The following is a 10,478-nucleotide window of genomic DNA, read 5'->3' on the forward strand; positions in this document are numbered from 1 at the left end:
TGTCTGCGTGGATGGGCAGGGGACGGGGACACTTTCTCCCTCCCCTTCCCACATATTTTTAAGAAAGTTGGGCCCCCTCACTTTTCGACCACAATTTAATTTCATGATTGAAGGAGATGCCTTAAAATTTTTGAAATGAACTGCATAATTGACCAAGGTTGTAACGAAAGAACGCTGTACAGCCAGATAAGAGTAGGCCTACATCTTACAGCAAGGTATCTTCTCTGCCTACAAACATCTGAATTACCTATAATACACGACTCGAGTGCGTGTCTTATTATATTTTGAGAAGTATGAACAAAAAAAAGCGTGTAAAGATAAGATTTGTTTTCGGCACATGTGATGATGATGAATTTTATTATATAAGAGTGTCATTTCAAGCCTTTAATTTTACAAGATTGTTAAACTTTTAATACAATAGGTTAATTAAATATTAAATGTTTATAATTCCAACTAGTAAGAGAAGGAGGGAAATTCCTTGGGCAGTAGGGCTACGGTATATAAAGAAATTATCCCACCATATCTATTTTGGTTTAGATGAACTGTATTGTACTAATTGGTTTGTGGTTTGGTAAAAAGGTTATTTTATATATATTCTGAGGAACTGGATAAGTTTGTTAAATGTTTTTAAGGGTTTTTGGTTTTTGTGATGTTTGTACTGTTTACCTTTTTTATTATATTCATTTTTATATTTTCTGACAATTCTATTGAGTACAAAATGTTTTAAATAAATAAAAAAAATATTAGGCCCCCTATTGATTTATGATTTCCCGTAAAGCGCGTAGAGGCCGCAATATGCGCTATATATTAAAATGTAAATTGTTATTTTATCTAAATTTGGCGGAGGTAGTAACAATATTTGCGCATGTGTATTTTCATTTTCATTGGAACGAATTTTATGTCGTGCTCGTTTCACCAAGTTGTATTTACGGTTGCACTTACACCATATAGTTATAACAATAATTATACTCTATGACATATCGCAGTATTATTATCTACCCCTATGCTCTGCTTTGATTTGATGCCAGGTTATAATAGAGGGCGGCAGACTGAAATTTACCGACATCAGACAGCTGATCCTTACAAGCATGGTACAATTTGTTACTCCGTCCCTTCACATCTTTTGCTTTAGTTAATTTTCACTGGTATTATTTAAGTGGTTTTTAAATTGTATTTTAATATTGTATGTAGGTCTACAGTTTAGTCTCTTTATAGCTGCATATTTTGTCAGTGCTTGTGTAGATGTGTGCTTCTTTTTTTAGTTAAATCTTTGTTGTTGTTAATTGTTCTAACTTGTAAATCAAACTTTTTATTTTATATTTTTGTTATCAAGTAAATAAATAAATATACAGTGTGGCAGACGGAAATTTACGGATCATCAGACAACTACTACTGTACTAAGGCGGCAGACTGGAATTTGAACTTATTATTATTATTATTATTATTATTATTATTATTATTATTATTATTATTATTATTATTATTATTATTATTGTTATTATTATTATTATTATTATTATTATTATTATTATTATTATTACTATTATTATTATTATTATTATTATTATTATTATTATTATTATATTCACTGTTGTTAGAATAGGAGTTGGAGGAGCATTGTTGGTGTGAATCACACCGAGGATAAGCCACTGATTAGTTTTTATGTTTTTTTGTAATATTTCTGAGACGTACTTCAGGTAGGTAACAGATAGGTTGACACATATAAATACCGGATTGTATTATATAAAGAACTATGTCAAATCATAAACTCATTTATGAAGTTATAGAAAGAGGAAACACAATTGTAACATAATACTCAATCCATTCTAAATGATCATAATGATTTTAAAAGAGTCTATTATGGTGACACATTATGGAAATAACACATACGGTATTCAATCCATTCTAAAGGATCAAAATGATTTTAACAGAGTCTATGACGGTGACACATTATCGAAAAAGCAATGGACCTTTCCGCTAAGCTCCGCCCCTTGGATATTTTTGCTAAGGTCCCACAAGACGACAGTGTTAAAACATACGCGAACACGTGCGTTTGTGGGACAACACGTGTGTTTGTAAGACGTGCGCGTATTCCTAGCGCTGTTCTGATTAGTCAGTTGTTAAGTTTGATTGACACTCCGGAAAGGTATATTGGTATTAAGCGTACATCAATTAATTATGGCTGCTCAACCTGGTCCGGGAGCCTTTTTTTTCTGCAGTACACATTAGCAATACATTTCTTTTAGCCAATGACGTCAGCTGTACTCATGAATAATAATTCAGGAGACACAATTTTAATTGTCCACCCTACTCATGCGAAAGCTTTCGTTTCTCCCCTTCTGTAGAACGAATTATTCATGAGTATGACTGACGTCATCGTGGGCATCCTATCTGATTGGCTAAAATATATCTATATTGCTTATGTGAAATGATATTTAGCATTTAGAACGAGTTCGAACTCAAATGGCTAGATTTATACTTCGGGGCAGTGCACCCCGAAATACCAGTGAAGAGGTTCTTTCTGCCGAAATATAGGATGGTAGTCTCAGCGGCAATTTAAAATTGCCAACGTCTAAATTTTTTTTAAAAGACTTGCAAACATTAAGCAGTTAGATGATCACATAAGCCTGGTTTCCATAGAAATCGCACACGCTATCTCCGACTCTTTTCGCGACACTGATTGGTCGGTTGAATCAGGGGAGCGTTGCCGATTGCGTCGGGGACGTCGGGAACAGCTACACAGTGCAAGGATTGCATTGAATTAATTAAAATTAAAATACAAAAAATTGCATCAAAAACCAAATACCTCTGAGGCGTTTTGGGCGATCAACTGCACCCTGATTCGTCTGCAACGCAATCGGCAAAGTTGAACCAGGTTCAACCTTCCCGATAACTGTCGGCGACTGTCGCCCGATGAGCGATTCTATGGAAACAGAACTTAAACCAGGCTTACTACGGTAGGCCTACTTCTCTTTTAAATGCACCGCAACTTTGTGATTTCCGCTGATACAAAAGTGTTATAGGCCTATATCAAATAAAGATAATTATTCAATTAATGAATGAATATTAGATAGGCCTACTGTGTGTTTTGTACACTTCTCGCACAATTCATTTATTACTGTTACATAACAACTCCCTTGTTGAATGAAAGATATTGTAGGGCCTACTAGAAAATATTGGAAAATGAATTTCAATGATCTAAATTGGTACAGGCAGAAAGTTTTACGATCTAAAACAGTGGATAGGGCCGCAGGCTACGTCGGTGATTAAATTTAATAAGCCTGCTTTGACAGGGAATTGATTTTTCCGGATTTTTCCTGGTATAAAGATAACTATCAAATATGATACCATGGTATACACACGGGTTATCAGAAATTTTCATTTCAAATTTGTTAATCATGTTGAAATAAAGTAATCTGTATATACCATTGATTTAATTGTACGAACTTCAGCGGCTCAGTTTTTTCGAATCGTTAGCAAGGTTTGCAATCATCAAGGAAGAGGTATTTTTAATATTGCATCTTCCCCAGTTCCTTATAAATTTCAAGAAATGCAAATGAAGCACAAGGTACTCTTGAACAGGGATGGATCCAGGGGCGGGGGCGTGGGAGCCTCCTTTGTAAACAGTGTTAGAATTATGAAGCTTGTTCTTGCTAACCAATACAATTTTTTTCCTGGGATCACTCAAAATGAATATTTCTTAAAATATGCATCAGCACACGTTATACCACGTTGAGTCAATTCAATTCAAATTGACTCCTTCTACTATATGTTTATGACCTGTGTTCTGATAGAAACCCACCATAAACATCTATCAATAAAAGTCACCCGCTAACCTGATAGTAACCCAGTGGAATATTACGACTTTTCAAAATAATTTATCTTGTCAAGTGCACAGATAAGTTGTCCAACTTTTAAAAGTTGTGTCGACTTGACAAGATAAATTATCTTGACAAGTCGTCAAGTGGGCACTTAGGTACTTCCGTATATACACGGTAATGCAAAAAAAAAAAAATTTTCGGGCTTATAACGGCGACTATTCAGGGGGCAGATTTATCAAACTTGACAAAAAAAAAATCAGCTTAAATTCGTCTTAAATCGTCTTTTAAGATACAGAATTGTGATATTCTATGGTTGTTTGTTTTTCATCATTTTTTAAGCGTTTATATTGTTTGTTTAATAATACTGCTACTAGTAGTAGTAAAATGATGATAATGACGATTATGATGATGACGATGATGATTATGATAATAAATAATACAAAAAAAATTGTGCTAAATGCGAAAAAGAAAGTTGTGATTTGTTGACCATAACTATTATAGTAGTTAAAGCTTATAGTATATTTAGGCCTAAATTGTCCTGGATATTATAATTAGATCTCTATGTTGCCCAAAATCCCTGGTAAAAGATCGTGAAAAATTTGTCGGCGCTTTATTTTGACCAACACCAGCCCCAACTCCTTCTGGAAAGTAAAAAAAAAAATTTACAAATAAAAAATAGGCCTAAATAAAAAATGAAAAAAAAATTGATCGCCCAAAACGCCACAGAGGCAATTTTTGGGCGTCTAGAGAACAAAACTTTCGCGGGGGCATGGTCCCGGACCCCTAAGGAGTGTTGTCTCGATTGGCCCCACTTTCGCTCCCCCCCCCCACCTTTTCGGATATCTGTGGATACGCCCCTGATAATGGTGATGCGATGATGATGAACTTTACTAAAAGTGTCATTTCTGGCCATCTAGATGTACTATTTCATAGAGTTTTCTCACCTCAGACCCACCATGTTTGGGGTGTGGACGAAATGTCTCCCCCACCCCCACCACCTTCCAAACAGACCTGTGCCCTTCCCTTGGTATGACATTAAACTCAATTGAGTCTTAGTGACTGCTAAACATTTGTTTTCAGGATGTGATCTGGTTTTTTCATGAACATCTTTCGTAATTATGACTATTTTAGATAAAGAATTTGTTGAGCAGTTGAGCCACCCCCAACCCCCACACCTAAATTTGTTTAATAAAAAAAAAGGGAAATTATAGGCCTATTCAAATTTAAGCCAGAGAGTGTAATTTCCGGCCATCTACAGGTGCCTTATAAATGTTCTTACTTCAGACCAGTGACGGTGCCAGGATTTCCCCGACAGGCTATAAAGTCCCCGACGGACGGGGTTGGGCTGATATCCTCGACGAGAACAAAGGTGGCGTGGTCAGGCGTTGTCAAAAACCTTCCTAAAATTAATTTAAAAAAAAAGAAAAATAATTTAAAAAGAAGAAAAAAAAACCAGATAGGCCTACAGTACAACTTAGCACACAACAATCGTCGTAAATGCAGACCTGTCAACCCGTAGGTATTCGCCGTAAGTCTTACCCATTGCATTCAAATCAAATCTTACGGTCTTTCGCAAACACCGGCAAAACTTAAGCTTATCCTAAAATTTAATTAAATTTTGTTTCTTTTTTTTAATTTGTAATGAATTTTCATAAGAAAGATGCCTTTCTTTATCTTAAACTATCTTTCAAAAACTGCTGTATCTGAGATCATTATAAACTCACTAATATCGATTAGATATGCCATTTAAGACAAAGCGTCGGGACCCCTTGGCGGTCCCCTGGCCCCCAGCCCTTTGGTACTTATTATGTATCATCCGATCTTACTCTTTGAAATTCCTCAAGGTTGACAGGTATGTCAATGAGGATTTTCAGGGGAGCTGATTGAATTTATTATAAAGTATATTTTTATATTTGAGGTCAAAATTATCCTAAATCATGCAACAGTTTGCCAAAATACCGTAATGATTATGCCTATCACAATGATAGATGCTAAAGGAGTCTAAATGCCAGATTTTATGCCGTAGGTCTGGTCACCGTGCTACATTTACAGCCCTGCTTCCCAAATTTTTTTCTCTGAGACCTAATTTGTGATTTCCCAAAGTCGCGATGCTTATCTTAAAAAAAAATGAAGACGTGATATTACATCGTTTTATGTTTACAGTGTACTAATATGATCGTCCTTTTGAGAAACAGTGGCGGATACAGAATTTTTGCAATAGAGGGGCACCTAAAAAGGGATTTTCACAGATAGGAGGTAAATCGACCTCAGCCACACCATGGTCGGGGCTGAGGCAAGAAATGTTATGATTATGACACCCGTAAATGGCCGAAAATGACACTCTCAGGTTGAATTAAATACAATTATTTTCCCATTTTTCCCATCGTTTTTTTTAATTGGAGAGTGGGGGGGGGGGGAGCCTTCTTGAATCCGCCACTGGAAAATTACACAACTTTTAATATATTTGAAACGAAAATATAATTGGCCTTTTTTTTACAGAAAATATTTTCAACATTTGAATTATATATTTGATGATCTTAAACCTAAATTTTAACCATGTGGCCTAGTTAATCATTAGCGTATCCAGGATTTAAGTAAAGGGGATGCTGAATGACATGCGAGTCCACACCACGTCAGCGCCACCTTGGTGGCAGTGACATACGAACATTTTCAGTATTTTGTACCTCTATGCTCGCAAATATGACTTAAATTTTCTTCTAATTCTTCTTATTTTTTACAAAACGAGTTAAAAAAACCGAATTAATTAAAAAAGGTGCCCGAAAATGCAGTAAAATAGGCCACTTACAGTTCTAAAAACTATTAGGCCTATATCCACCTGAGCCCCACCATGGTTTGGGCTCAGGTGAGTTTAAGAATTTGATACCCGAAAAAAGCACTTGAATAGTACAAAATTTACGATATACACCTAACATATATTTTTTTAATTTCAAACGGTCCCTTTTCTATATTTTTTCACTTGAAAGCTTAGGATTTCTTGCAAAATATGTTTACTGACGTACAACAAAAACATATTATTTAAATATAAATTTGATTCCATTCTTATGACTTTTTATATATGTGTCTCTAACCATTGATTTACTTGTGATCATCGGTAAAATGGGGGCGGGGTTAGCAAAAAAACACCAAAAAAACAAACAAACAAAAAAAAACCTCCCTCCCTCAACAGTTTTTATTCTTTGATAGGGTGGTAAACTAATAATTTTTTTATGGGGCCTATGAGGATTCACCTAAAAATACTATGTTTAGTCATCAGAGCTGTTAAACTTTACATCAACTGTCTGAATATGAGCACTGAATTGAATTGTTATTTGCAAACCTGCTCGCGACCCAACGCAAATGTAGTGTCGACCCATTTTTTGGTTGCGACCTTATTAATAGGTCATGCACTGACACACTGGTGGATCATTAAGTTCCAAGTCAGTTAGAGCTTATCGACGCCACTGAGCAGGACGGGTAAAGTTTGGAACTGGTTGTCTCAACGAAAATCGGGTAGGTAACATTTACCATTTTCTTTCTCTATGCATACCTTACCTTTGTTTACCTTTCTTCTTCGAGACTTAGAGTCTAGGCTCATTTGTCCCTCTGTAAACCTTAGAATCCCCATTGATACATACGGGCAGAACTTTTGATTACATTACATCATTAGTAGCCTTTGCTCGTTTTTCAGATGTTCATCGATAGGGATACCACCGCCTTCTTCCCCTGGCCTGAATGGATGACTGAGCAGCCCACATGGGCATGTCTGGTGCTAATATTCGTACGTGGCGGTAATATATAAGTATCGTATCTCGTACACTACGAGTTTACACTGAATCTGGACCACGTAGCGTCCCAGTCTGCCGATGCTCTGCCCTCCCGGTTTTCCTGCATGTATCAGTGAAAATTTCGGGTTCCTATTTTATAAAAGTTTTATTCTGTAGTTTTATTAGCATATTAGTTAGGTATTAAATACCACCTTGATCTGAGCAAAACCCCATACAGTAAATCTCTCACTTAGCACTAACAACAGCAATCTGTCCAGGGTAGCTTTTATTTTTGCGTAGGGGTACAGTAGGAAGAAGCCACATGAGAGATCTTATTACAGATAAATGTACTGTAGTTGTATTATGTTGCTTATGCTGATGTTAGTTAAAAACAAAAAAAAAACTAGCAAGAATATTGAATTTGCAAGAAAATGGCTAAAGCAAACAGTAAAGCACAGTTTGGTCATTGCAGTGATGTTGACATTGAACGTTGACAATTTGTTTATTTTACGAGCTATATTACATTTGCCTAAGAATAGGGTTGAAATGCTGTGTTATTGGAGTTCTACCATGAGATCCACTGCCATATATTAATGTTCCCTTGTTTACCATTATAAGTGTAAAGTAAAGTCATATTATAAGTTAGTAAAAGAGGAAAATGAATCACACTGCATCACAATAGACTAGTGACTAACTCTACAGGAAAAACTAAAAGTTGTGACAATCTCTGGGGTAAAAGTTCAGGCAGAAGTTAATAATAAAAATGAATGTCTGTGTCTGAAATAGTTGTCAGGCTTATGGTGCTTCACTACACTGACATGTCTAGGAGTACTGAAATGAGGGAGAGGATGTGATGGTTAAGTGGGAGGGTTTGATGATGAATTGAGGGGGAATTAGCAGACCAAATAATTTGTAATTTGTAAATTATTTGAGCATACCTTACCAAATTTTAAACGGAGAGTGCCTGTGATGGTTATGCATGCTGTTTGGAGGGACATGCATAATGCACAGGTTAAAGATACATTTTCATGGTGACAGTGATCAGTGGCGGCAGTAATGACGCCAGGACCTGCCCGATGGAGGGGCTAGTGGAGCGAATTGAGTCCCACTTGGCTAGGAGCCAGAGGGACGCCCAGGGCCCCCGCTGGGGACCAGGGGGCTTTGCCCCCTGGAATCCACGAATATTTGACAAATTATGACAAATTTTTATTACTTATTTGATAGGCATCGAGCTACTATAATAAGACTTCATGTAGGCTATGTTTTCTAATGTCGAAATCAGCTTCCAAAACCAAAATATTTTGAATAAAACAAGAAACAAAAGAGTATGCAATGTAACAATCTAATTTATTTTCAAATCCTCATTCTTGAAAGTAAAATTCTAAATTTTGGAAATTTTGCATGAAATCTGTCAACCACGCTGTCAAGGTTGAGGTTGCTTCCCCTATCACGATGTATTCCAAGCATCATGAGGCTATCCAAACGCGCATTTTTTCATAGCAGAATGCAAATTATTTTTAATTAGTCTCATTGAACTATTATTATTATTATTATTATTATTATTATTATTATTATTATTATTATTATTGTGATGAAAAGTTAACACAGATAGTTTTTAATGAAAGTAAATAATTTTTTTTATTTGTTTATTCCCCGACAAAATTTACTCGTCTTCCCCGACGGGGGGCTATAGTCCCCCATCCCCTCCTCTTGCGCCACCACTAATGGCCGATCCAGGAATTCGAATTAGAGGGGTCGCAGATAGAGGGACCTTCGCAGTTTGAGGGTCTACACACCTCAGCCCCACCATGGAAATAATTTATGATTATGGCACTGCTAGATGACTAGAAATGGCATTCTCAGGCTTAAATTTTATTATAATTTTCCTATTATATAATTTGGAAAAATTTAGGGGCCAACTCATTCAGGGTTTTTAATATACATATATACACATTTGTCATTTTTCGTGACTTTATTCAAAAGGATGAAACATTCAAGCAAAACCGAGGTCACATTCTTACTCTGAAAAGCAGGGAGCAAGGCAACAAATACATTTTGACAAAGACAAAATAAAAGAAGATTTTAAAATAACATAAAATCAGCAACCGTTAAAAAAAAAATAATGCAATTTACATCATTACAAGGAGACATTATGCATGATCTTTTTTATAATTCAGGTGTCATATATCATGAGCGTTGTTTTTCCAAAATAATAAGATAGAGGCGGTGGGGACCAATTTGTAAATTTTCTTGCATCAAAAATGTATTTTAAACAGCTAATTGCCGTTCTACAAAGGTCCTGCATGACGTATCCCATCACTCTCTTTGAAATGTTTTTCCACATAACGTATCTAAACTTCCCTTGATATTGCTTTCTATTGAGTGGCCAAGGGAGTCAACGGGTATCTATAAAATGAAGACCGAAGACCCAAAATATTCACAAAAAATTATTTATTTGTAGGAGACATAGATACTTAAGCGCTGACGAAGGTAACAGGAGTTATTTCGCAAATATAAAATATTTCTATGTGTAATAATTACACATACGTATATATATATATACACGTATGTGTATATAATACACATATACACATATATATATATATACGTATATATATATATATATATACGTATATAAAATTCATATTCAATCGGTGTTGTTGATGTGGATCCACGTATGTCTCATCGTATGAATAAATCAGTAGGTAGACGCAGACAAAATAAACTGCTACGATACTTTGACTTGTAGGAGACATAGAAATATTTATTAGCGAAATTTTCGGCAACTCCTGTTACCTTCGTCAGCGCATGAGTATCAATGAGAAACTTAACAGAATACATAAGACTATACAATGGGTGATTAATCACCAGATCTATAAACAATAGGTTACAC

At 35.6% G+C, this 10,478-nt stretch overlaps 1 protein-coding gene across 2 annotated transcripts in view; it reads left to right on the top strand.

Annotated features, from left to right (window-relative positions):
• The first annotated feature begins 7,175 nt into the window (after nucleotides 1-7,175).
• The window catches only part of LOC117103439 (creatinase-like), a 9,010-nt gene continuing 5,707 nt past the window's right edge, over nucleotides 7,176-10,478 (top strand). Inside the window, exon 1 of one of the 2 annotated variants that reach the window (XM_033243996.1) lies at nucleotides 7,176-7,331. The gene's annotated coding sequence lies outside the window, so the exon portion shown is untranslated. Of the gene's footprint in view, nucleotides 7,336-10,478 lie in introns of both variants that reach the window. The other variant, XM_033243997.1, reaches the window with a different exon arrangement.

The sequence above is a fragment of the Anneissia japonica genome, unplaced genomic scaffold (genome assembly GCF_011630105.1).
Source record: "Anneissia japonica isolate Jap-2015-1 unplaced genomic scaffold, ASM1163010v1 scaffold1272_len640109_cov177, whole genome shotgun sequence".
In the NCBI taxonomy this organism is placed as follows: Eukaryota; Metazoa; Echinodermata; class Crinoidea; order Comatulida; family Comatulidae; genus Anneissia; species Anneissia japonica.